Consider the following 27,781-nt stretch of genomic DNA (forward strand, 5'->3'; position numbering starts at 1 on the left):
AGTGCCTGCCTATGCATCATGACCCCTAGCATTCCTTGGAGGTCTCCCATCCAAATACTAGCCATGGTTGATGCTCCTTAGCTTCTGATATCTGATGAAAGCCAGCCTGCATGTATCTGGAATGGTACTCTAGTAGTATACCTGCCTATTCTGGTCCAAGGAATTACAGTGCAGATAAAATACTGAGCCAATATTTGTAGTAGTTGTATATCAAGATACAGTAATACAGGGCCTTTGCATTTGGATTTCTTTAGGCCATTTCCGCACAGAGGACAAAATAGTGAGATGTCTCCTGCATGCAATTCTGGGATAGTATATAGCACCTCTTCGCCCTTCCACACTGTTAAGCCTTCTCGCTTTTTTCAGCCACCATGTCACGTGTTTTTTTCCTCACTAGTGTGTGGAAAAGCTAGAAGAGAGAGTAAAGCGCTTTTTGCTTGCTGCTCCTCAACCTGTCAATCTTTTGAGGCAACCAATCCCCTGTCAGCGGTGGTTTGGGTTTTTTTTTAAGTGCCCTTGATCTCCAATTTATTTTAATGGGAATTTACATGTTGCAATGCATAAACACGGCAACATAGAGACATTGCTTTCTGTATAAAAATTGTATTTTTCCTTTTTCGGCTCGCTGTTTTGTCAAGCTCACATCCACGCCCATGACACACCCACATGATACCTGCATAAGCCCACCAAGCATCACACCTTACAGCTATTTCCTTTGTTTGCTTCTGGAGAGTGGCCATTTAAGGAGCACGTTAGCAATGGAGAATCTCCTGATTGCAGTGCTGACTCATATGACATGGTTCGTGCAAAGATTTTTTGCCACCATTCTTCAGATCAGAGTACACAGCTTTGTTCTATGAGAGGATGCTCATGATTAGGTGAAAGTGGAACCATTGGAGACCCATCCCCAGCTGTGCCCTGCAAAGCTAGTCCTTGAAGGTTTCACAAAGGTCTCAGAGAGCAGCAAGTATCCCTTGCCCTGCCCTCCATCACAACCACTATTCTCTCCACAAAGTCCTCCATCCTGCCACTCCTCACTGACTGCTCACCCAGAGGCTGCTCAAGTTCCCTCTCAGCCGCCTCGCCTGCCTCCTCCTCTCCAGAGACCGCACCTGGGAAACAAAGAGAAAAAAATCTTGTGGGTTGAAGGGGGGGTTGCCATTGGAACTCTCCCCAACAACGGTCTGTGTGGCAGAAGCAGCCCCTCCTCATCAGTTGGATTCTTTCCGCTGGAGAGGGTATCCCCTCTATGGGAGGGAAGCCTCAGAGCCTGTGGTCGCCACAAGGGTGACTCTGGGCAGAGTCCTGTGGAAGGAATACTGCTGCTTAGCATTGTGATGAGTTTGGAATGCTTCCCTCCAGGCATATCTTGGCATTCTGGGGCAATCTGCCTCCTTGGCCCATCTCCAGACTGCACCCTCGCAGGTGCTGGTGCAATGTAGTCTGTTGAGAAAAGGTAGGTCAGACCTAGGAGGCAGTTCTTAGCATGAAGTGAGCAGCACAGTGAAGGGTGTTTGGAGACTACATATGGAGAGGAAGACTTCTTTTCACACGGAAGCCTTCTCTTCAAATGCAGGCCTTCTCCTGGACAGAGAAACCTCCCTGAGGAGCTTACAGGAGAACAAACAGCTCCCTTCCCCCCCAAGAATGATATCCTGCTGACAAGAGCACCTACCGATCTCTGTTGCAGAGCAGTCACTGCTCTGGGATTCCTCTCCCTGGGTCTCTGGCAGGGCTGGCTCAGGAACTGGATGCCCAGTGAAAACAAAAAGCCTATCTTGTTGCCAGCTGCCCAGTTAAGTTCCCTGGGCTGCCATTGAGACACACAGAGTATAGGAGGGCTAGGCAACAGTTGCAGGAAAGGAACCAGCAACAAAACAGGAGACAGGAGATGGAAGGGCAACTGAGGGACAGACACTTTTCACTCAGATTGCAGCCTACACAGAGCAATGTGTCAGTGTAGGGATGCCTGGCACACATCAAAGGGTCCAGCAACTGAAATCCCAACCCTTATCTGTGGAGAGGGGAGTCGAGCATTGGCGGCCAACTAGTTCCCCTGGCTGAATGGGGACGAGGTCCAGGGTCACATACTCAGTCCCAGGATCCCTCTCCAGGCTGGCTTTCCTCCGAGGCTGCTCCCGGGAACTGGATGGTCCCTCACCCAGATCCTCCAGCTGCTGCAGGCTTCTGTGTCTTTAGCTTTAGGTTTTGAGCCTCCTGTTTGGGATGTCTGATAGGTCTCCCAAATAAAGTGACCATTTGTGACCAACCATGAACTCACAACGTGGAATAAAATGATAAATTTGTTAATGTGGTTGTCGCCACCTGCCACCAACATATGAAAGTTGCGACAAACTATTCATTTATTTATACGTAAACTTATATACCGCTACTCTCGGCCCAGGCAGCTCGTGGGGGCTCACTTTAAAAGATAAAAACATATAAAACGCATTCCTATCAATATAAACAAGGAAACAAAGGCAGCATAATTATCAACCTAGCACACATGCAGGCCCTCAGCTCTACTGCTCACAGTCCTTGTCACTGCTCCGAATAGATGAATCTGGCGATGTTGGCCAGAGGGAGGCCAGATTGCCAAAGAGTGGAGGGACCCGATCTCAGTCTCTGACCTGGTCTCAGCTTAATGCCTGGTAGAAGAGCTCTGAAAGGTCAGAACAAGACCTTGAACTTAATCTGGAAGCCAATCAGTAACCTATGCAACTGCAGCAGCACTGGCTAAATATGGGCCTTCCACAATGACCTACTGATGACCCTTGCAGCCACATTTTGTACCAGCTGCAATTTCCAGGTCAAGAACAAGGGTAGGCCCGTGAAGAGCGAGATAACCAAAGTCTAGTCTAGAAGTGACCATTGCATGGATCACTGTGGCCAAGTGTTCCGGGCTACTTTCGTAATCTGGTGGCTGGTATAGGTATAAATTGTACCCCGTCCAGGCAGGTAGACGTGCTTCCTGATCCTGCCCCTTTCTATCCAATCACAGGACCTCCATCTTGGAGAGGTTGAGTTTCAGGCGACTCTGCCTGAGCCATCCAGCCACTGCTTTCAAACAACTTGCAAATGTTTCCGGGGGGAGTCCGGCCAGTCATCAACCAGGAGGTAGAGCTGGGTGTCATCCACATACTGGTGACATCCCAGCCCAAAGCCCTGGATCAGCTGGGCTAGAGGGGACATATAGATGTTAAAAATCATACCAGGAAGATCCCAGAAAAGCGACAAGACTTTATCTGCGAAAAAGCTCACTAATGCCTCACAGCATAATGCCAATTTACTACAATTTTGGTGCCCTTCCTCGATAGCGATAATTACCCTAAATAATTGTGCTGAGAGTTCACAGATGCGATTTCTGCAGCAAAGAAATCATGCTTTGCCACTTTCACCAACATCTCATACGCCATCTCATCTTATGTTCCATAAATAAATTTATTTTGTTAACAATGAACAGCACAGACACTCTCTTTGTTGTGGAATGATTTTCCATTTTTGAAGACTCGCCCACACGCCAATGCACATACATGTTGCTGCACGTGCCACACCATTTTTAAAAAACAAAAATTTTCCATGCCTGAGACAGAGAGGCGGGCTCAAGGGCAGGACTTGGCAGACCATCATGCGTTTCCCCCTCCATACGGTCTTTTCCCTGGTTGCTCACTGGTTGCTTACCAGTGGCTTGCACGTTTTAGGGTGGTAAATCCACTTTTCTCAATTCTAGAAATCACGAGTTAAATACAGGGAAATTGTGAAGCGGCTACAGGACAGCTTCCAGATGTTGGCAACATCATGTGGAGGGGGTTCTATATGTCACCAACATCTGGAGGCTATCCAGCTACATTTTTCTCATATGGAAATGGTCTTAATCTTCTGGTCCTTAATTTAATACTTGGGTTAATTTTTTTCTCTCCCCTACCTTTGTCTTCTGTAGAGGAGGAAAAACTCTTCCGCTTCCCTGAAATTCAAGGCAGAAGCTCTCATGAGTAAGGGAAATCTCTGGGAATTTCATGGGTGGAAAATGAGTTTCTCCTTGAAATCATTGGGAATTACTCCTGAATTGATTAACTAATCTGAATAGTGCCACTGTAATATTACAAAATCTGAACAGATGAACAAAAGTAATGGGATTTGAACCCTTCCCCCCCTCATAACATTATTTTTATTCCAAGGAATCTTTCCAAGAAAGAACACAATGAAAGTTCAGAGAGCGATTGGCCTGTTCCTGTATGAGATGCACACTTCGGGTGTCCCTGAGTCATCTTGCAAGTCAGCGTATGCTAATTATTCCGTGTGCCACAATTTATCATTAAGATCAGTACAGCAACAGTCTTGTCTATGAGTTGTTGGCACAACAGTATCTAGAAATGGAAGCCAGAAGTGCTATTCATAGCAATAGGTTGCCCTGAGGGAGGAAATCCAGCCCATGCTATCTTCATTCTCATCTGCTGCACTACCTAGTCGTTGATTTATGGGCAGGCTGAGTGAAGGGCCATCAAAGAGACAGATCTGATAGTTTGATCTGATTGCGGTTCTAGAACGATGACAACAGAATTCCTAGAGGGCTTTTTAAAAACCCTTCCTCACTTACCCGATGTCTGAAAACTCTTGACAAAACTTGTTCACTCAATATTTTGTAAATCCAGAGCAAATTTTGAGTCCAGTGGCACCTTTAAGACCAACAAAGTTTTATTCTAGGTGTGACCTTTCATGTGTATGCTCACTTCCCCAGACAATGAACTAGGAACACAGTGCAGAAATAAGGACAGATCAAATAGCAAGCAGAACAAAATTTGAGTCCAACGGCATTTTTAAGACCAGGGGTGGACAAACTGTGGCCCTCCAGATGTCCATGGACCACAATTCCCATGAGCCCCTGCCAGCAAATGCACTCAAGCTGCAGCTCCATTAAAATAGCCATCAGATGAAGGCCATTCTACTAATTATGGTTAGCTGGGATTTGTCAAACCAGGATATTTATTGTATTTTATTTGGCAAGGTTTTTACCCCCACCAGTTTGCCCTTGTAGGCTCACCAAGGCAGGTAAAGAATTAAAAGATACAACTGAAAATCTCACCTTAAAAGCTATTAAAATCAACCCATCATGAAAAGGATTTTAAACCAGAGCTCAAAATGAATGCAAAATATGAAACTAACAATTAAAGCATTAGGAAGGATGGAGGGGACCACTGCAGTAACACAAAACAAAACCAAAGTCAGGCCAATCTTCCTGGGGAGAGAGTTCCAGAGTGTTAGTGCTACTGCTCAGAAGTCCACCCCAGGTTGCCACCTACCAAATATCAGAAGATGGGGCCCCCAAAGAGGAGCCTCCAAAGATACAGGTATTTAAGGGGAGATTTTAATTCATATAGTTGGGTAGGTTCATAAGAGTGTAGGTAGTCCTTCAGGAATATTGGTCCCAAACCATATAGGACTTGGAAGGTCAAGAGCAGCCCCTTGAATTGTGCTCAGAAATACATTGTATCCCAGTGTAGATGGGCCAACACTGGAGTGAAATGGTCCCTATGATCCACTCCAGGTAAAATCCTGGCTGCCTAGGGATGCCAGCCTCCAGGTGGGCCCTGGGGATCCCCTGGATTTACAGCTCATTACCCGAATAAAGAGATCAGTGCCCATGGAGAACATGGATGTTTAGGAGGGCAAAACTAGGGATGGCAGTCTCCAGGTGGGATCTGGGGATCCCCTGGAATGATAGCTCATCTCTATGATGGCCCTGCAGCCTGATCAGGGTCCTTTTACCCAGTGCTTCCCAAGTATCACACTGAATATGAAAACCTTTTTTGATTTTTCTACTGCAGCAAGAAAAATAGACACAAGGAATTTCTCTAGATCTGTGTATCTCACCAGAGTTACACAGAATTTTATATGGCCACATCATGCCTACCTCATAAGACTGGCCCAGAGACTTAAGCCAGTTCCATAATGCAACATTTAGAGAGTAATTTCCAGGATCCCCTCCCCAAGAACTGCTGATACATTGTTTACAGCAGGGGTGGGCAAACTGCGGCCCTCCAGATGTCCATGGACTACAATTCCCAAGAGCCCCTGCCAGTATTCGCAGTTTGCCCACCCCTGGTTTACAGAATAGAATGTACATTACTTTATCTTGGACCTTGATGCACAGGTTGGTTGACCCGATCTTTTATATAAACCTGCATTATCTCTAAACTCGCTGAGTAATTTTGAAGGGAAGCAGCGGGCAGAGACAGGCCCTCCCTCTTTTGAGGATCCAAAATGCAATTTCATAGATACTTTTCGAATAGGTGTTCCATCAATAAGAAGGCTGTAATTTCTTTAAATGCCATTCCATCATCAAGGCAACTGGAGAAAATAGCTGCTTTGGAGATTGGACCCCATAGCATTAGACTCCACTGAGCTCCCTCCCCACAGCCAACCCCCACTGCCTCTTGACCCCATCCCTAAAGTCCCCAGGTATTGCCCAACCCACACCTGGAAGTCCTGTATCTGTACCTGTTTACATTTCTGAACACTTTTCAAGGGCAGCCCCACATGGAGTTTATTGTGGTAATCTAATTGATATGCATGTACGCCAGTGCTCAGATCTTTCCCAACCAGAGGAAGCCAGATCACATTTTCCATCTGTTTATCCAGCAGTAGGCCTGGATCCAAGAGCACTCCCAGACGTGGAGTCACCCATATCCAGAACGGGTGACACCTTAAATCCCGGGACAGTCCTTTTGCTTACCAGTAGCACTTCTGCCTCATCAGGATTGAGCTTCAGTGTATTAGTCCACAGTGTATTAGTCTCCTCTGTACCCTTTCAATTTTATCTATGTCCTTCTTGAAGTGAGGCCTCCAGAACTGCACACAGTACTCCAGGTGTGGTCTGACCAGTGCCGTATACAATGGGACTATGACATCTTGTGATTTTGATGTGATGCCCCTGTTGATACAGCCCAAAATGGCATTTGCCTTTTTTACCGCTGCATCACACTGCCTGCTCATGTTTAGTTTACAATCCACAAGTACCCCAAGGTCTCGTTCACACACAGTGTTACCTAGAAGCGTATCCCCCATCCAGTAGGCATGCTTTTCATTTTTCTGACCCAGATGCAAAACTTTACACTTATCTTTATTAAATTGCATCTTGTTCTCATTTGCCCATTTTTCCATTGTGTTCAGATCTTGTTGAACTCTGTCTCTACCTTCCGGGGAATTTGCCAGTCCTCCCAATTTGGTGTCATCTGCAAACCTGATGAGTAGTCCCTCCACCCCTTCATCTAGATCATTAATAAATATGTTAAAAAGTACCGGGCCGAGCACCGAGCCCTGAGGTACCCCGCTACTCATCTCTCTCCAGTCTGATGAAACACCATTGACAACAACTCTTTGAGTGCGGTTCTCTAACCAATTCCCTATCCACTTAACTATCTGAAAATCCAGATTGCAGTCCTTCAACTTATCCATCAGAACATCATGGGGAACCTTGTCAAAAGCTTTACTAAAATCCAAATAAACGACATCAACCGAATTTCCCCGATCCAACAAACCTGTTACTTGGTCAAAAAAGGAAACCAAGTCGGTCTGGCAGGACCTGTTGGAGACAAATCCATGCTGACTTCCTTGGATCACCAAATTGTCCTCCAGGTGTTTGCAGATCGCTCCCTTTAATATCTGCTCCATTATCTTCCCCACAACAGAGGTCAGACTCACTGGTCTGTAGTTTCCCGGGTCATCCTTCCTCCCTTTGTTGAAGATCAGAATAACGTTTGCTCTCTTCCAGTCCTCCGGGACATCTCCAGGTCTTAAAGAGGTCCTGAAGATGATGGACAAGGGCTGTGCAAGTTCTCTGGAAAGTTCTTTGAGCACTCTCGGGTGCATTTCATCCCGCCCAGGGGATTTGAACTCATCCAGTGCAGATAAATGCCTCTCGACAACCTCTCTATCCATGTTAACCTGCCATCCAGACACTATCCATTGGCTACTGCCATCTCTAGATGTGCCTAAACCCTTTGACCTGTGGGGAAAAACAGATGTAAAATAGGCACTAAGCCTTTCTGCTTTCTAAAAAGTGACCTGACAGTTAAAACTCACCTATCAGATACTCATAATATCAGAGAACAATCATAAATCACGGACCTCTTATTGGGCATTCCCTGGGGCTGGCCCGGAAATTCCAATATCAAGCCTTGTGCACACTCCAAGTGTGTGTGTGGGTGTGTGTTGTCCCTCCACACCCGGCACCCTGTCCATCCTAAGATGTTGTCAACCCTGTGTCTTGGCTGCTTGGATCCAAGAAAAGTGCAGTATCTTGAACTTGTCCCACTGTAGGATTTAGCGGAACTTGTCCCCCTGTAGAACTTAGTGTATGTATGTTTTTGCTTATGTGTTTGTTTTGAGTGTACTCCAATATTTTCCCCAAATAAATCCCCTGAGTGTAAGCTTAATTGTCTTCTTCATTTAAGAAGGGTTTCTTTCAGGAAAAGGACCCCGTAAAAATGTATAGCAATCCAGCAATCTGGGTAACACGGGAGGTGGTGGGTTCTCCATCTTTGGAAATTTTTCAACAGAGGCTGGATAGCCATCTGACAGAGAGGCTGATTCTGTGAAGGTTCAAGGGAATGGCAGGTGACAGTAGATGAGCGATAGGGTTTTGAGTGTCCTGCATAGTGCAGGGGGTTGGACTAGATGACCCATGAGGTCCCTTCCAATTCTATGATTCTATGATTCTGCCCTGCAGGCGCCCCCCTCCCAGCCACACTGCTTACCCTGCAGCAACCTCTGTGAAAGGGTCGTTAGCCCCCCCCCAATTGGTCCCGACCCCCAGGTTGAGAACCATTGCTGTAAGGAGCTCCATGGGGCTCTTCCTAGTGGCTGACATGGGTGTGACATATTGGTGTACCCGGGACTGCATGAACTTCTGCTGCCAATCTCGCTGTGACAGCTGAAATAATGTATTCATTGTGGTGCAGGCCATCTGTTCCACTTGTCCACACCTCATTCCTACATGTTACTTAGAGTTCATAGGAGTATTTGCTGATATGGAGAATGGATTTTCTACCCTCTTCTAGATTTGTGTTGCTCTCCTCAACAACAAGGAGCAATAATTTGGTAATTGATATTCAGAGATTAATGGCCATATGGTCTTTACAACAGCAGTAACACCTTAGGCCAGACTGCATATGAGACAGGTGCAGCTATGGTACACTGCTTGGACCTTTCAGCCAGTGGCGATTGGTCCAAGTTTGAAACTAGACATTAAAATTCTAGAAGGAAGGCTCTTCTTTCCTGTTCAGACATTCTAAAAGGAAAATGTGTGAACATTATTTCAGACAACGTAACTGCAGGATATCACGCAAGGGAACATGGAGGCACAAGGTCCACCATATGGTGTTGGGAAGCTACCAGAATTGGGAAGTAGGCTATTACTAATGGGGCTCAATTATCCGAAATTAACATTGCAGGAAAACCAAACACCAATCCATATTGCATACTAATAATGCCCTTTTGGACCCCAAAAACTTGGTTCCCATCCTTTTTCGCCTTGCTCGAGGAAGGTCCAGCAAGAGGACCTCCTCCATTGGGAGGGTCACCTGTCCCCCAACCCCATCTCCTCCACCTCACAGCCTGGCAAATAGGCCACTAGATGCAGATAGGGTCGGTCAGATTTTGGAGGCTGCAAGGCATCCTGCTAAAAGACCCTCGTATGAAGCAAACTGGCAAATGTAGGCGGAGTGGTCAGGAACATCTGGCGTCACTCTGGAATCCTGCTCACTTCATTAGATATTCACTTGACTGCCTTAACTCCTCTCTGACTCCTGACTCCTCTCTTAAAGTACACCTGGCAGCAATATCAGCCTCACACGAGCCTGTAGAGGGTAAACTAGTTTTCTCACATAGTTTGACTGTTATGTTTCTCAAGGGATGAGAGTGTAAGCTGCACGGAGCTTTTATTGCACTTCCAGGTCGATTCAGTCCCTGCCTTCTACACGGAATGTGATTTCCGTTTTGAATTGGGGCGATTTAAATATTCCCTCTGCAACAGAAATGATTGATCCGGAGTGACCCTACCTTTTCTTCACGATTTTCTGGAGTGCTTTTAACCCTGGATAAATTAAAAATCGCATTCCTAAAACGTGCCGCTGTTTGCGTTTCCCCGAACTAAAAGCTGCCGAGCCTCCAATTGGTAAGGGAGTCCGTTCAAATACTTTTACGAAACTTTCCTCCCAAGATGTATTGTTTCTCTTTGTTTCCCTCTGGAATTTGTTTCCCTCTTCTCTGAGAAGCTGCTGGCTAGCTGGCTTTCGTTTTTCTTTTTTAATGAACGTTATTGCAAACTCGGGGAGGGAATGGGAGGAGAAGGGAGGGGGTGGCGTTTACCTTCCAGTATCTGCAATTTAGACAAGCCTCCTATTTCAAAAGGATGGCTGCAAGCTTTCCCTGTGAGATGGATCAAATACCCTGTAAGTCCCAGAGTGAGAGGCTGGTATTAGCATGAGAAAGAAAGCACAAGGAGCCGGCTCCCCCCCCCCCCCCTGCGGAGCCTCCGCTGATTCTCCACCGGCAGGCAAACAGAGGAGAAATCCTCCGCCCACCCCAAATCAAGTGCAGAGCACTTTCTGTTTTAAATCGGGGGGAAATAATCAGGAAGACCCGAGCTCAAATCGATCTGAATTCAACAGGACTAAATAAAGTAAGTGCAGATTCAGCCCAGGACATTTATTTCTGCCTGTTTCACCTGGGATTCCCCAGTGGAGCCTCTCACTTGTACTGCCTTCCTTTCAAACAGCTATCTTGTGTGGATTTGCCTTTCTTGTCATATAAAACAGCTTTTCCAATAGGAATAACATCAGTGCGTAGGGTGGGTAAACTGGCTGCCCTTCCTCAGGACCTCCCTCCCTCCAGATCTCCAGAGAAAAATTCATTCTATGTCCCAGCATACAGTTCCTGCCTAAGACGGTTTCAAAGTTTCATTTGGGACAGGGTCTGGCCTTCCCTGTGATTTTTCCCAATCCAGAATCATATTTCGAAAAACAGATCCACACATTAGACCATCATAGAATGGGTTTTTTTATATAGGGCTTCAGAAAAAACAAGGCATTCTTTGACTGTTCCAGAGGTGCAAAGAAGGGCAAGGCTGCATCATCACAATCCACTTCAAGATGGTTTCCACAGTTTACTAATTTAACAGGATTAACTTTTGCCTTATTTTCCCACTGTCGTGATGGTAGTTCATAGTCTGAGGAAGAGTGCTTGGTCTCGAAAGCTCACGCCTTGAATAAATCTTTGTTGGTCTTAAAGGTGCTCCTGGAGTCTGACTATGTTGTGCATTTCCAGATGGGTGATTCAAGCCATTCCACGTGCCTGCAAAGGTCCACACTTGACGGTCCCTTATGTGTGATGGTGCACTGTGCTAGGTTTAACATGCAGCAGGACTTCCAAAGTCTGACATCTGTAGAACAGCTCCTTGCCTAATCCTGGCACCTTCATCTGTCATTATTCACTTCCCGTAGGCTCTGTAAAAGAGAGGGCAGTGGGGAAAGTGGTTTTATAATCCTCCAGAGGTCACATCAGTCCTGAGCCCTATGACAGGAATGCACACATTTGGGTTGATGGCAAAAGACCACTTCCGGCTTAGGACATGAAAGAAGAAGTGCTGAAAACCCATCCCTAGGAGAAAAAGGAGGCTGCTTGGGCCCACCAGCACCATCTGCCGTGGCAAAGGGCTCTTTAAGATGCCACACGTGGGACAGAAACCGGACTGGGCTAAGGACGGGTGACTTGGCCACTGCCCCACCCCCAGCTCTTCCCATGTTGCCCACTCCGGTCCCGACCACCCACCCTCCCAGCTGAAAGTACTTACCTCCGCCCGCCTAGCACCTTCTTTGCCTCCCCGGAAGCGGAGCTCCCTGACGCGGCTGGAGGGGGCCGCTCTTCCCCCGCAGATCCTGGTGTCATTACACCAGGCAGATGTTCTTTCCTGGGGGAAGAGCGGAGGTCTTGCCTTCCCTTCTTGGTCTTCCTGGGTGCCTCTGGAAATTAAAAACAAGAACAGGGTCACTGGGGGGAAAGGAGCCTCCCAAGCTCTCCCAGGGGCTCTTCTTTTGGGCACAGTCAGAATCCCCGAGCGGCCTCAACCCTCTGCCTTTCGGGTGCGGAAATGTCAGCAGTCCCTATGGGGCCTTGTCAGAGTCCTCCTCCCGCCTATTGCTAAGCTCCCGTGGAGCAGCAGGAGGACCTCAGGCTGAATTAAGGCCTTGGAGTGAACTTGTGGCTCTGGCCAGCTGAAAGTACTTACCTCCTCCCGCCTACCTCCTCTCTTTCCTCCCCGGAAGCGGAGCTCCCTGCCGCGGATGGAGGGTGCCGCTCTTCCCCCTCAGGCCCTGGTGTCATCACATTAGGGGGATGTTCTTTCCTGGGGGAAGAGCTGAGGTCTTGCCTTCCCTTCTTGGTGTTCCTGGGTGCCTCTGGAAATGAAAAACAAGAACAGGGTCACTGGGGGGAAAGGAGCCTCCCAAGCTCTCCCAGGGGCTCTTCTCTTGGGCACAGTCGGAATCCCCGAGCGGCCTCAACCCTCTGCCTTTCGGATGCTGAAATCTCAGCAGTCCCTATGGGGCCTTGTCACAGTCCGTTCCTATTGCGAAGCCCCCGTGGAGCAGCAGGAGGACCTCAGGCTGGATTAAGGCCTTGGAGGGAACTGGTGGCTCTGGGCAGGTCTGAGCCCCAGATGTGTTACAATCCTTCAGAGGTCATGTCAATCCTGAGCCGTATTTCAGGGGTGCACAAGGTCGGGTTGATGGCAAAAGACCAAATCTGGCTTAGGACATGAAAGAAGAAGTTCTGAAAACCCATCCCTAGGAGAGAAGGGAGGCTGCTTGGTTCCACTGGGGCCATCTGCCATGGAAAAGGGCTCTTTAAGATGCCACACGTGGGACAGAACCCGGACTGGGCAAAGCAAATTCCTTGATGGAGTAGTTCCAACAAAATGTAGTACCTCCCCAGGAGGGCCCCCACCCGCTCCCGTTGAAGCCTGACTGTCCTAATGTCTTCTAGGTGCTAAGGCAAAAACTCTGGGTTTCCTTTCTATCCTTTGTTCTTGGTCTGGCCTTCTGGACCTGCTGCCCCCTGAATGGAAGGACTGCCCCACCCCCAGCTCTTCCCATGTTGCCCACACCTCTCCCCACCACCCACTCTCCCAGCTGAAAGTACTTACCTCCTCCCGCCTACCTCCTCTCTTTCCTCCCCGGAAGCGGAGCTCCCTGCCGCGGATGGAGGGTGCCGCTCTTCCCCCTCAGGCCCTGGTGTCGAGCCACCAGGGCGGTGTTGTCCAGTGGGGGGAAGAGCGGAGGTCTTCCTTGGGGTGTGGCTGCTGCTCGAGGGGGGGCGGGGGGCCCTGGCTCGCGGTCGAGTTGTGGAAAACAGACCCACTTTGAGCCAGGGCCCGCCTTCCCGGCCCCCGCCAGCTTCGTGCAGCCCACACCCCAATCCTCCATCCGCGGGGTGTTGTTCTTCCTGGCTGCCACTGGAAATAAAAACAAGAACAGCAAAATGAGCGGGGTCACTGGAGAAAATGAGCCTCCCAAGCTCTTCCAAGGGCTCTTCCCTTGGGCACAGTCAAGAAACCCAGAGTGGCCCCAACCCTCTGCCTTTTGCAATGCAGAAATCTCAGCAGTCCATACAGGTCCTTGTTACATCCCGTTCTTGTTGCTAAGCCCCTGTGGGGCAGCAGGACCTCAGGCTAAGTTAGGGCCTCAGAGGGAGCTTGTGGCTCTGGCCAGCTCCATACCCCAGATGTCCTTTCTTCTGGGGCACACCCCCTCCTTGGTGTCCTCCTCACGTGGTGGGTGGAAAGAGAACCCTTTGCGGTCTCCTGGGGACACTCTGTGCTCTCCCCCTCCCCCTCCCCTCCAGGGGAATGCTGGCTCCTTTTCCAGAGCCGAACACCATGAAGAGAGAAGGCAGAGGGGAAAGTGGTGTTAGGATCCTTCAGAGGTCATGTCAATCCTCAGCCGTATTTCAGGAATGCACAAAGTCGGGTTGATGGCAAAAGACCAAATCTGGCGTAGGACATGAAAGAAGAAGTTCTGAAAACCCATCCCTAGGAGAGAAGGGAGGCTGCTTGGTTCCACTGGGGCCATCTGCCATGGAAAAGGGCTCTTTAAGACGCCACGCATGGGACAGAAACCGGACTGGGCAAAGCAAGCTCCTTGCTGGAGTAGTTCCAACAAAATGTAGCACCTCCCCACCCCCTCCCAAGGAAGCCCAAAAGTCCTTATGTCTTCCAGATGCTAAGGCAAAACCTCTGGGTTCCCTTTCCGTCCGTTGTTCTTGGTCCGGCCTTCTGGGACTGCTGAACCCCTGAATGGAAGAATGGGTGACTTGTCCACTGCCCCACCCCCAGCTCTTCCCATGTTGCCCACTCCCGTCCCCACCATCCACTCTCCCAGCTGAAAGTACTTATCTCTGCCCGCCTATCACCTTCTCCTCCCCGGAAGCGGAGCTCCCTGACGCGGCTGGAGGGGGCCGCTCTTCCCCCGCAGGCCCAGGTGTCAAGACACCAGGGCGGTGTTGTCCAATGGGGGGAAGAGGGCAGGTCTTCTCTGGGGTGTGGCTGCTGCTGGGGGGGATGCGGGGGGCCCCGGCTCACAGATGGAATGTGGATAGGAGACTCGCTTTGACCCAGGGCCTGCCTTCCCCGCCCCCACCAGCTTCATGCAGCTCACACCCTGAACCTCCAGCCGTGCAGGACTGCTCTTACTGGCCATCTCTGGAAAATAAAAACAAGAACAGCAAAATGAGCGGGGTCACTGGAGAAAATGTGCCCCCCAAGCTCTTCCAAGGGCTCTTCCCTTGGGCACAGTCAAGAAACCCAGAGTGGCCCCAACCCTCTGCCTTTTGCAACGCAGAAATCTCAGCAGCCCCTGCAGGTCCTTGTTACATCCTCTTCTTGTTGCTAAGCCCCTGTGGGCAGCGGGAGGACCTCAGGCTGAGTTAGGGCCTCAGAGGGAGCTTGTGGCTCTGGCCAGCTCCCTACCTCAGATGTCCTTTCTTCTGGGGCACACCCCCTCCCTGGTATCCTGCTCATGTGGGGGGTGGAAAGAGAACCCTTTGGGGTTTCCTGGGGGCACTCTGTGCTCTCCCTCTCCCCCTCCCCTCCAGGGGATGTGCTGGCCCCTTTCCTGGGTGGGCTCTTGAGAGGTCATCTCTACAGGGAGACCATGTGGGTCTTTGGCTGCAGGTGTCTATTGGCTCTAAGCATGTCAAGCTAAGCCAGTCTGCTCTTTCAGTCCTCAGCTGACCCCCCTCCCCCTTTCTTAGGGATCCATCCTCAGTCACAATCCATCCTGGGCCCATTTGGGGGGGTTCTTGTGCTGGGGCAGGTGCTCTGAAAACTTCACTCTCCAGGGCATGGGGTTCCTGGTGTGTCTATGGCAGCTGGAAACTCTTACCGTTGTTGTTAAAGATGGGGGCCAGGCGGCCAGTTGATGCTTCCGGGGAAGTAGAGATGCCATTTATCAGTATCTTATGTCCTCTCAACAGCAATTGGACATTTTCTGGAAAAAGAGTGGAATTGGAGGTTGCTAATGATGCAAGATCCCACACCGGCTAGGGGGAGACCTCCCTCTCGGAGTCCACCTTCTTCCTCAGCTAGAGAGTTCCCTTGTTCCTTCCAGTCCCTCAACCTCCCCTGCAACTGACGGCCAAGGAGCTTGCTTATTTTCCCAGGAGGCTTATCAGGGGAGTCTCCCAACTGAGACCTGGAAGTTGGCTGTGAGGTCAGGAGGAGGATGACGAGGAGGAGGAAGAGGATAATGCACCCTCTCCTCTCAGCACGGGTTTCGCAAGAATAAGTCATGTTAGACCAACCTTATTTCTGTTTTTGAGAAAGTAACTACCTGGCTGGATCAGGGGAATGCTGTAGACATCGTTTATCTGGATTTGGTTCCTTTGGTTCCAGTGGAACCTTTTGATAAGGTTCCACCTGATATACTTATTGATTAGCTGGTAAAATGTGGTACGGATCCTAATTCTGTCAGGTGGATCAGTAACTGGTTAACAGATTGGACCCAAAGGGACCATGTTCAGCATCCTCTTGGAGAAGAGTGACAAGTGGAGTGTCTCAGGGATCAGTCCTCGGGCCTGTGTTGTTCAACGTATTTATAAATTATTTGGATGAGGGCTTAGAGAGGATACTTATTAAGTTTACAGATGATACTAAACTGGGAGGGGTAACAAATATAACAGAAGATAGACTCAGAATGCAGGATGATCTTGATAGGCTTGAGAAGTAGGCTAAGCTGAATAAAATGAAGTTCTATAGGGGCAAATGTAAAGTTCTGCATTGAGGTAGGAAAAACCATCTACACCAGGGGTAGTCAAACTGGCAGGGGCTCATGGCAATTGTAGTCCATGGACATCTGGAGGGCCGCAGTTTGACTACCCTGATCTACACCAATATATGATGGGGGAGGTGATGGTACTGCTTTATTCTGCTCTGGTTCAGCCACCCTTGGTGGCAACAAAGATGGTGAGAGGTTTGGAGACCAAGACATATGAGGAAAGGTTGGGGGAGCTTGGCCTGTTTAGCCTCGAGGAGACGAATGAGAGGGGATCTGATAACCATCTTCAAGTATTTAAAAGGGTGCCATATAGAGGATGGAACAGAGTTGTTCTCTCTTGCCCCAGGGCAACGTACCAGAACCAAAGGGATGACATTAATTCAAAAGAAATTCCGTATAAACATCCGGAAGAAGTTCCTGAAAGAGCAGTTTTTCAGTGGAATAGGCTTCCTCGGGAGGTGGTGGGTTCTCCATCTTTGGAAATTTTTAAACAGAGGCTGGATAGCCATCTGATAGAGAGGCTGATTCTGTGAAGGTTTGAGGGGGTGGCAGGTGACAGTGGATGAGCAAAAGGGTTGTGAGTGTCCTGCATAGTGCAGGGGGTTGGACTAGATGTCCAAGGAGGTCCCTTCTAACTCTCTGATTCTATAATTCTATGATTCTTTGATTCAGAAATCTTCCAAATTGGACTCACCGTTTGCTTTTAGGATGCGCATTGTTGATGCTCCAGGCTACTGGTGCAAGTGCCCCCACCAGTGTTGGGAGGAAGGATGTCCCACTAGGCGGATTGTGATGCAGGGCTGGTTCGGGCCATCCCCATGGCAACCTGCAGCCAATCAAGCAGAGGCAGGAAGGAGCCTTGGAGAGGCCTATGCTGAGGACAGGAGAAGTCCTCAGGGCAGGCAGAAGGCCTGAGATAGAAGAGGGGTGGGGGGAGAAGAAGTTAGAGGGTGAGTTAGTGGAATTCAGCAGGGATTTGTTCCCTCTGCCTGGGAGACACTTCTTGGTTGCCAGCCTCCGTGGGCAGCCTGGAGAACTCCTAGCATTCCAACTCCTCTCATTCTTCAGAGACCAGTGCACCTGGAGAACCAAGCCGTTTTGAAGGGCAGGCCCTGTGGCATCGTCCCGAGCATCAGGGTTCCAGCATGCCAGCCCCCTCTCCCTGGTCGGGCCTGCCAGTTCCCCAGGTCCTGATCCTGCATCCCCTCGAGAGCTCTCTCCTGCAGTCCAGGAGGCTCTGGCTTCATGGCATGACGGAGGGGATAGCGGCATAGCCAGGGTTCTTCTCCCATTCCCTCTTCACACCCTGCAATGAGTCCAGAGAGAATAGTTATCTGCAACTCATCCTTCCTGCGGTGCCTGACACTCCATGGGGGACGGGAATGGTGGCCTAGGATCACTGTTGGAGCAGTCCACAAACACCTAGTTTCTTTAAATGAAACAAAGTCCAAGGGTACTAAAAGAATTTGCAGATGTAATCTCTGAACCTCTGTCCATTAGTTTTGACACTTCTTGGAGAACAGGTGAGGTGCCAGACGATTGGAGGGGGGCAAATGTTGTCCTCATCTTCAAGAAGCGGAAAAAGGAGGATCCGGGTAATTATCGACCCATCAGCTTGACATGTGTAGCTGTCAAAATTTTGGACCAAATAATCAAATATTCAGTCCTTGAGCAGGTGGAACTGAGAGCTGTGATTTCTAAGATTCAGCATGGGTTTCGCAATAACAAGTCATGTCAGACCAACCTTGGTGTAAACTGCACAGAGCTTTTATTCCAACCCCAGGTCGATTCAGTCCCTGCCCTGTACACAAAATGCGATTTCCGTTTGGATTTGGGGCGATTTAAATTTTCCTTCTGCAGCAAGAAGGATTGATCCGGAGTGACCCTACCTTTATTGTGCGATATCGTAGAGTGCTTTTAATGCTCAATATTTTTCAAATCCAGATTGCGGCCGATTTGCTTGCGGCTTGGGAAGTTTCTTACTGCGGGTGGGGGCGGGGAGAGGGAGCCGCAGCCCAGTGGTTGGGGACCACCGATATAGAGGATGGAGCAGAATTGATTTCTCTTTCCCCGGAAAGATGGAACATAACTGATGAGGAAGAAGTTCCTGACAGAGCGGTTTCTCAGTGGAACAGGCTTCCTCAGGTGTTACCTTATGTGTGACGGTGCACTGTGCTAGGTTCAACATGCAGCAGGACTTCCAAAGTCTGACATCTGTAGAACAGCTCCTTGCCTAATCCTGGCACCTTCATCTGTCATTATTCACTTCCCGTAGGCTCTGTAAAAGAGAGGGCAGTGGGGAAAGTGGTTTTATAATCCTCCAGAGGTCACATCAGTCCTGAGCCCTATGACAGGAATGCACACATTTGGGTTGATGGCAAAAGACCACTTCCGGCTTAGGACATGAAAGAAGAAGTGCTGAAAACCCATCCCTAGGAGAAAAAGGAGGCTGCTTGGGCCCACCAGCACCATCTGCCGTGGCAAAGGGCTCTTTAAGATGCCACACGTGGGACAGAAACCGGACTGGGCTAAGGACGGGTGACTTGGCCACTGCCCCACCCCCAGCTCTTCCCATGTTGCCCACTCCGGTCCCGACCACCCACCCTCCCAGCTGAAAGTACTTACCTCCGCCCGCCTAGCACCTTCTTTGCCTCCCCGGAAGCGGAGCTCCCTGACGCGGCTGGAGGGGGCCGCTCTTCCCCCGCAGATCCTGGTGTCATCACACCAGGGGGATGTTCTTTCCTGGGGGAAGAGCGGAGGTCTTGCCTTCCCTTCTTGGTCTTCCTGGGTGCCTCTGGAAATTAAAAACAAGAACAGGGTCACTGGGGGGAAAGGAGCCTCCCAAGCTCTCCCAGGGGCTCTTCTTTTGGGCACAGTCAGAATCCCCGAGCGGCCTCAACCCTCTGCCTTTCGGGTGCGGAAATGTCAGCAGTCCCTATGGGGCCTTGTCAGAGTCCGTTCCTATTGCGAAGCCCCTGTGGAGCAGCAGGAGGACCTCAGGCTGGATTAAGGCCTTGGAGGGAACTGGTGGCTCTGGCCAGGTCTGAACCCCAGATGTCCTCTCAGATGGACCGCACCATCTCCCTGGTGTCCTCCTCACGTGGTGGGTGGAAAGTGAACACTTTGGGGTGTCCTGGGGACACTATGTGCTCTCACCCACCCCCTCCCCTCCAGGGGAATGCTGGCTCCTTTTCTAGAGCCAAACCCTAGGAAGAGAGAAGGCAGAGGGGAAAGTGGTGTTAGGATCCTTCAGAGGTCATGTCAATCCTGAGCCGTATTACAGGGATGCACAAAGTCGGGTTGATGGCAAAAGACCACTTCCGGCTTAGGACATGAAAGAAGAAGTGGTGAAAACCCATCCCTAGGAGAGAAGGGAGGCTGCTTGGTTCCACTGGTGCCATCTCCCGTGGCAAAGGGCTCTTTAAGATGCCACGCGTGGGACAGAACCCGGACTGGGCAAAGCAAATTCCTTGATGGAGTAGTTCCAACAAAATGTAGTACCTCCCCAGGAGGGCCCCCACCCGCTCCCGTTGAAGCCTGACTGTCCTAATGTCTTCTAGGTGCTAAGGCAAAAACTCTGGGTTTCCTTTCTATCCTTTGTTCTTGGTCCGGCCTTCTGGACCTGCTGCCCCCTGAATGGAAGGACTGCCCCACCCCCAGCTCTTCCCATGTTGCCCACACCTCTCCCCACCACCCACTCTCCCAGCTGAAAGAACTTACCTCCTCCCGCCTACCACCTCTTTTTCCTCCCCGGAAGCGGAGCGCCCTGACGCGAATGGAGGGAGCCGCTCTTCCCCCTCAGGCCCTGGTGTCGAGCCACCAGGGCGGTGTTGTCCAGTGGGGGGAAGAGCGGAGGTCTTCCTTGGGGTGTGGCTGCTGCTGGAGGGGGGGCAGGGGGCCCTGACTCGCGGTCGAGTTGTGGAAAACAGACCCACTTTGAGCCAGGGCCCGCCTTCCCGGCCCCCGCCAGCTTCGTGCAGTCCACACCCCGATCCTCCATCCGCGGGGTGTTGTTCTTCCTGGCCGCCACTGGAAATTAAAAACAAGAACAGCCAAATGAGCGGGGTCACTGGAGAAAATGAGCCTTCCAAGTTCTTCCAAGGGCTCTTCCATTGGGCATAGTCAAGAAACCCAGAGTGGCTCCAACCCTCTGCCTTTTGGAATGCAGAAATCTCAGCAGCCCCTACAGGTCCTTGTTACATCCCGTTCTTGTTGCTAAGCCCCTGTGGGGCAGCAGGAGGACCTCAGGCTGAGTTAGGGCCTCAGAGGGAGCTTGTGGCTCTGGCCAGCTCCAGACCCCAGATGTCCTTTCATTTGGGGCACACCCCCTCCCTGGTCTCCTGCTCATGTGGGGGGTGGAAAGAGAACCCTTTGGGGTTTCCTGGGGGCACTCTGAGCTCTCCTTCTCCCCCTCCCCTCCAGGGGAAGTGCTGCCTCGTTTCCTAGGGCCTGGCCGGGTGGGCTCTTGAGAGGTCATCTCTACAGGGAGACCATGTGGGTCTTTGACTGCTGGTGTCTATTGGCTCTAAGCATGTCAAGCTAAGCCTGTCTGCTCTTTCAGTCCTCAGCTGAACTCCCCCTTCCTGACCCCCCCCTTCAGTCACAATCCATCCTGGGCCCATTCGGGGGGGGGGGTTCTTGTGCTGGGGCAGGTGCTCTGAAAACTTCACTCCCCAGGGCATGGGGTTCCCGGTGTGTCTATGGCAGCTGGAAACGCTTACCGTTGTTCTTCAAAATTGGGGGCAGGCGGCCAGGTGCTCCGTCCAGGGGGGTATTCACTCCATAAATGTAAACTCTTTTTCCTTCAACGAGGAATTGGACATTTTCTGGAAAAAGAGTGGAATCGGAGGTTGTTAATGATGCAAGATCACACAGGGCTAGGGTGAGACCTCCCTCTCGGAGTTCACCTTCTTCCTCAGCTAGAGAGTTCCCTTGTTCCTTCCAGTCCCTCAACCTCCCCTGCATCTGCCGGCCAAGGAGCTTGCTTATCTCTCGGGCACCTTTAGGCTCCCATGTGGAGTCCCTCAGGGCTCAGGGCTCTCCCCCACACTATTCAACATCCTTATGTGCCCTCTGGCCCAGCTGGGACCGAGTTTGGGGCTGGGTTGCCATCCCTACGCTGATGATACCCAGCTCTATCTCCTCATGGACGGCCGCCCGGTCTCCCCACGCCCCCAGATCCATTTGCCAGATGTTTGAAAGCCGTGGCAGAATGGCTTGAGCAGAGTCTCCTGAAACTCAACCCCTCCAAGACGGAGGTCCTGTGGTTCAGCCGTAGGGGGCCAGGAGAGGAAGCGTGCTTACCCTCCCTGGCAGGGATGCAACTTAAAACTGCATCCCAAGCCAGGAATTTGGGGGTGACTCTTGATGCCTCCTTAACAGTGGAGGCTCAGGTCAAGCAGGTAGCCAGCCAGGCATTTCTCCATCTGTGGCAAGCTCGGCTACTACCGCCCTACCTGTCCACTGAACACCTGGCCACAGTGATCCATGTGACGGTCCCTCCAGAATAGATTTCTGTAACTCGCTCTAGTCTGGCCTGCCTATGGGCCTGATCCGGAACTTCCACTGGTACAGAATGCAGCTGCTAGGGTCCTCATGGGCACATCTTGGGGGTCCCATATCCAGCCAGTGCTGAGGCAGCTGCACTGGTTGCCAGTTAGTTTCCGGATCTGGTTCAAGGCTTTGGTTCTGACCTTTAAGGCCTTACGCTGTCTGGGCCCAGTGTCCCTGAGGGACTGCCTGTCACCCTTTGCCCCCCGCAGGGCTTGACCCTCTGCGGACTCAAACTTAATGGTCATTCCCGGCCCCAGAGAAGTGTGCCAAGCCTCGAGCAGGGCCAGGGCCTTTTAGGTCCTGGCCCCCACCTGGTGGAATGAGCTCCCGGAGGAGCTACGGGCTTTGCGGGAGCTGTCAGCGTTCAGCAGGGCCTGTAAAACGGAGCTCTTCCGCCAGGTCGTTGGATGAGGCTGGGCCGCAAGGAAGATCGCCCCCCCCCCAAAAAACAGCGTGGCAGCAGAAACATAATGTAATCAGCACCCTCTGTTTCCCATCACCCACCACCCCTCTAGAATGGGGAAACTTACATAGATATTATTGTTTTTGCTGCATCTGTCTTATTATTTTACTCTGTGTATTACTGTGCATTGCGGTTTTACAGATTTTATTGTATGGTTTTATTCGGGGTTAGGGTTCCCTTTGACCCAGGCAACCCTCTCATCTTCAGAGGACCACTCCAACTCATGCTAATTGGAGGAAACTCCTAACAGCATCCAGGAGGAAGTTGTGGGGGGTGACAGGAATTCTAACCCAAAAAGACCTGCAGGAAACTCTGACCTGAAAAATCAACACTTAGACCTCCGTAGCCCAGAGGTTAGTGGAGACCTGGGGGAGAAATGGGCGGGGCTAACTGCCCAAACTCCCTCCATCTCTTGGTTCTGCAGAAGAAAGCCAGGCTAATCTCAGGAAGCCCTTCGGATGGGTGGCCTTGAGCTACTGCTGGAAACCCTCCCTTGTCAGCCTCCCTCCCCGGTTGAGCTGCTCCTTCCTCCAGGCCTCAGTCAGAGGAGAAACCTGCCCCTCAACGTCTGGCCTCCCCAGGAATGGAGCTTGTCCATGGCAGAGTACACAACACAAGGCTGTCCGTTCCTGAGCAGCTTACTCAGAAGGAGAGACATCTTCCCAGACCTGACCTCCACAGACCCCTTCGCAGAACGACTCAGATTCTGAAAGACTGCAGTGGAACAGGCTTCCTCGGGAGGTGGTGGGTTCTCCATCTCTGGAAATTTTTAAACAGAGGCTGGACAGCCATCTGACGGAGAGGCTGATTCTGTGAAAGTTTGAGGGGTGGCAGGTGACAGTGGATGAGCGAGAGGGTTGTGAGTGTCCTGCATAGTGCAGGAGGTTGGACTAGATGACCCAGGAGGTCCCTTCCAACACTCTGATTCTACAATTCTACAATTATGTGATTCGGAAATCTTCCAAGCTGGACTCACCATTCGTCTGAAATCTCCACATCGCTGCAGAATACTGGTGCAAATGCCCACACCAGTTTTGGGAGGCAGGATGTCCCTCCTGATGGATTGTGATGCGAGGCTGGTTCGGGCCATCCCCATGGCAACCCTACAGCCAATAAGGCAGAGGCAGGAAGGAGCCTTGGAGAGGCCTGTGCTGAGGACAAGGAGAGGTCCTCAGGGCAGGCAGAAGGAGTGACCAACCAAGAAGGGGAAAGAGGAGGATCCGGGTAATTATCGACCTGTCAGCTTGACATCTGTTGTTACCCAAATTGCGTGGACACATGTCCTAAAACACGTATCTTTGAGCTTGTGGGGAAGATCAGCCCAAATGCTGCAAGAGGGGGGTAACAGCGTTTATGGATCGAAATGCCTACATATACGAGGGCTGATTACACCCGTAGGAACTCAAGGCAAACACAGATGTAAATGGTAAAACAGTAATATAAGCTTTATTGTAAAGAAAATAACAACAAAAAAGACACACAAATAGCTAACATAGAGAAGGGGGAGGAAGAGTGGAAGGCTTGATAGTTACTTGTTTGAGGAATGTTACGTGACAGAGGAAAAAGCATGAACCAGCGTGGGAGGTCTCCAAAGGTCCCGGGTTGGAAGACAGAGTGGCTGTGTGAAGCCCCAGTTTTTATGGGGTTTTGGGAAGGGGGCTATGTGACAAGGCTCAGGTGAGCATGTGCTGGAAGTTTCCAGGGTCTCCGGAGGGTAGGACAATGCCTGGCCAAGTGGGAGGGGGGGCGGGGATGGCCGTTAATGGATTTGGATAAAGGTTTTAATGGCTCTGAGGAAGAGAGCCATCAGTTCTAGCTGGCAGGATGTGGGGAGGAGATTTCCCCTGGCAGAGGGGCCAAGTGTGAAAAATGTTGCAAGACAAAGGATTCTCTGGGCAAAGACAAAGGATTCTCTGGACAAAGGATTCCCTGGGCAAACAAGAGGAAGCCAGTCCACTCGCTTAGAAATACTATGGGGGGGGGGGGTTACGATGTCAGCTTTTGCGAGCTTGAGTCCGGAGTCACCTCTGGGTCAGGCAAAGGCTGTCATTCCAAACCTAAGGCAGAGATGGAGTCTGGCCTGGCTTGGCCGACCCTAGCAGTGTCGTCTTGGCTTTAGCTTAAGCCTAGACTATTGTGGGGTGCCACTGGTTATAGAAGACAGTGTGCCTGTCAGTGAGGCAGGGGGCCTGCCACGCCTTAACAATCCCCCCCTCTGGAGAAAATTTTATTTTCATTCATTCACTCCAGACCAATGTATACTGCATTAGTGGCGGCAAAGATTGAAATTCAGACTAGAAATTCAGAGAGAAAAGAGGGGTCATCTTCTGCCACTACAAAAACTACAAAAACAAGCCAAATCAAAAGCAAAACACATTTAGGAGGGGTTTGGGTGACTTAAGGAAAGTTATGAATTTGCCATTCCTCTTTACCGCAACCACTCAAAACTAAATGTAACATACATGAACAATGAACTAGCTAAGCCTGAGGTCTCCACCATATGAATAAAGCAATGAACCAATGCAAACTAATACGTTGAGCAAGGCAATCTATCAAACCAAATTCTATGCAGGCAGGAAACTGTGGGCAATACCTGAGCAATATTTTAGAATGCGAGCAATCCTAAAAATGCTGGCAATGAATATCAAGCAATTACTATGAAGCAGGCAGAAAGTGGCAGAAACTAAAAAAGTTAGACAATCAACTAAGCAATGACTTCTAATAAGCAATGCAATAAGAACAAGGTAAAGCTAAGCAGTTTAGCAAAACTTATATACATAAACTAGCAAACTATTTACTATATTTAACTATCAAGGGCTAACTAAAATTATGGGGAAAACTGATACAGGCACAATGCAATAGACAGTGAGTTGAAATACATGACACAATACTATACAGACAATACAGTTTGAAAAACTTCCTCCCCCCCTTGTCCCATTGGTAAAGGTGGGAGTGAAGCTGGAGATTCCTTGAATAGTTGAACATGAGGATTGATGAAGATGAGCAACTGGTCCAGCAGCTGAAGATGTTGATATATATATAAGATGTCTTATATATATGGTGATGTTTGCAAACACACAGAAAGGTAAAGGAGGTTCCTCCATGGGGGTGAAAAAAGAAGAAGAAGAAGCTTGGTAGAAGGATCCTTTTTGAGAGAGAGAGAGAGAGAGAGAGAGAGAGAGAGAGAGAGAGAGAGAGAGAGAGAGAGAGAGAGAGAGAGAGAGAGCCATTAGCAAGTGGTTGTGGAAACAAGTCAATAGCTGGAGATGTGTGCAGGTCCAGGTTCAGCATACAAGTGACTGAAATGGCAGGGGAAGAGGCAGTGAAGGCACTAATCCAGGGTGTCAGAGCGTACGCAGGGTCAGAGATAGCATACAGAAGAAGAAGCAGGCCGGCTGGGCAGTGAGGCTTCATAGAGCAGGAGCTGGGGTAAACAGCAAGCATCAGAAGTTCACCAGCAGGTGGGCTGGGGCAGAAAGTGCAGAACAGCAGGTCACAGGACACATCCAGAGCAAATGCAGGATCGCTGTCATCTTGACCAGGTCAGGTCTGGAGATTGGCGCGCAGGATACAGGTGAAGAGTGCACAGGCAGGACTATCAGGAGCTGGCCTGGCGATTTGAGGTTTGTGATGCACATGCCTGGAGCCTCACGAGGGCAGGCTTGGCAGACGTGGATTGCAAGAATGTTTGAGTGGCCCGGGGCATCAACAGCACAGTGGAGCTGAAGAGCTCAAGGGGGAGACACCCAATTGAGAGAGAAGGCAAGAAGGATGAAGCTCAGTGGAGAAGTGTGTGCAGCTTCAAAGAGTGATGCTGCAAAGTCTGTTGAGGCTGGCCTCAAGTGAGCACGCAGCCTGATGGCCATACAGACAGGGAACTCAAATGAAAGATTGGGGCAGAAGGGTGTTCCCCATACGTGACTATCAAGATCTACTGTGGTGGCTGCCCACCATGACCTTACAGAGACTGAAAAATAGGATTTCTTGCAAGTTAATCTTGCAAGTGGATCTATATAGCATGTAAGAGGAGCTAGATGCCATCTCCAGGGTGGGAGATGGGATTACAGTGCAGGATAAGGGAAGAAGGATGCCAAACCCCTGGTGAGAAATGTTCTTTTCCAGAGAGCAAAAGTGAGAAAATCTTTCTCCAAGATATGTTCCAAGGTGAACATTACAGAACTGATAACATGATCCATTTGAGGAAGAGTAGACAAAGATCACTGAATAGGTTTCCCTAGCTAAAATGTGTGGTGCGGAAAAAAAGCCAATAGACAAAAGACAAGCATGAGGATGCACAGGGTGCTCAGAAAAGGTCTACATTCACTGAGTCCTTACCCATACAGCAAACAAAGTGACAAGACAGCGCTCAAACTAGCGTTGGAAACAGGATAGAGCAGATACTCATTTGGAAGGAGACCTGGAGGCTTAGAGCTTGCATAGGGCTCAAGAACCAATTCAAAGAAAGGGGGACTCCAAGAGTGGCCGTCCCAATTTCCTGTTGAGGGGGAGGGGCTGGAGCAGGAGCTCCAAGAGAGAGGAAACAAGGAGAGCTAGAAGGAAAGTCATACTTACCTTGGTCTAGTCCCCGTGCTTTTCCAGTGGCAAAACCAAACAATCAACCTGTGATGGAGTGGGGGCTGGCTGGTAAGGGTCAGGCTGAGAGGCCTGAGTCAAAAACAAAATGGCAAACTAGGTTGTCCTTCAAACAGACAAACAAAAAAACTGACAAAAAGAAAATATTTTTAAAAAGACTGAAGATGCAACAGAGAAGGAAAAACTGTGGACACATTTCCCAAAGAGGATCTGTGCCTTGTTTTTACCAAAAAAGGTAGCAAAACACACACAAAAAACCAAAAAAAAAAACCCAAAAGAGTTTGTCTCAAAACAAAACAAACATAAAAGAAAAATGCTTACTACCAGAGCAGGCAGGCATGTCTCTCCACCTAGGCATTTTCCTGACATGTAAATGTTACGCAGATAGACAGCTCTGACTGAGCAAGCTCTATTGAGGCATAGCAGCTTTTCAGTGGGCACACTCCCAAACTGCGAACCAGAAGGTTTTGAGACAGAATCTGCCCCCTCATTTCCCTGAGGTGGGGGTCAGTAAACAAAAGCAAAGGTTCTCCCTGGGCTGGAAACAAAGGATCATTCCTATGCTGTGGAAATCCTTTTAGTTATTGTAGATTAGCGGGTGATTGGGGAGAGAGCAAGACATGACTCACTGGGCTGTTCAAATTTCCAACTGAGTTCCTAGCATAGGAACTGGAAAGAGAGAGTTTGATTCCAAATTGCTAAACAGCACTCCTGCTGCTGCAGCTGGAAGCTCCATCAATTGCAGCCAAATTTAAAATTTGAAAATTTAAATGCAAAAACTGGATGTACCATGTTGGGGAATCATTCTGTTAGCTCCCTGGCACTGGAGCAATTTTTGAAAACT

General features: G+C 49.9%; 3 long non-coding RNA genes across 3 annotated transcripts; all 3 read right to left on the reverse strand.

Moving 5' to 3' along the window:
* Positions 1-11,059: 11,059 nt before the first annotated feature.
* LOC143844302 (uncharacterized) lies at positions 11,060-14,652 on the reverse strand. The gene is made up of 4 exons (XR_013233940.1): positions 13,202-14,652; positions 12,287-12,455; positions 11,852-12,020; positions 11,060-11,504 (listed from the first exon to the last, which is right to left on the reverse strand). It is a non-coding gene; the product is annotated as an uncharacterized LOC143844302 (long non-coding RNA).
* Positions 14,653-15,449: 797 nt separating this feature from the next.
* On the reverse strand, positions 15,450-20,230 carry LOC143845206 (uncharacterized). Its single transcript, XR_013234314.1, has 4 exons — positions 20,049-20,230; positions 18,954-19,122; positions 17,023-18,606; positions 15,450-15,542 (listed from the first exon to the last, which is right to left on the reverse strand). It is a non-coding gene; the product is annotated as an uncharacterized LOC143845206 (long non-coding RNA).
* A 97-nt stretch (positions 20,231-20,327) lies between these two features.
* On the reverse strand, positions 20,328-27,386 carry LOC143845207 (uncharacterized). Its single transcript, XR_013234315.1, has 3 exons — positions 27,262-27,386; positions 21,050-21,154; positions 20,328-20,357 (listed from the first exon to the last, which is right to left on the reverse strand). It is a non-coding gene; the product is annotated as an uncharacterized LOC143845207 (long non-coding RNA).
* Positions 27,387-27,781: the final 395 nt, after the last annotated feature.

This window comes from Paroedura picta, chromosome 9 (genome assembly GCF_049243985.1).
Source record: "Paroedura picta isolate Pp20150507F chromosome 9, Ppicta_v3.0, whole genome shotgun sequence".
Classification (NCBI taxonomy): domain Eukaryota; kingdom Metazoa; phylum Chordata; class Lepidosauria; order Squamata; family Gekkonidae; genus Paroedura; species Paroedura picta.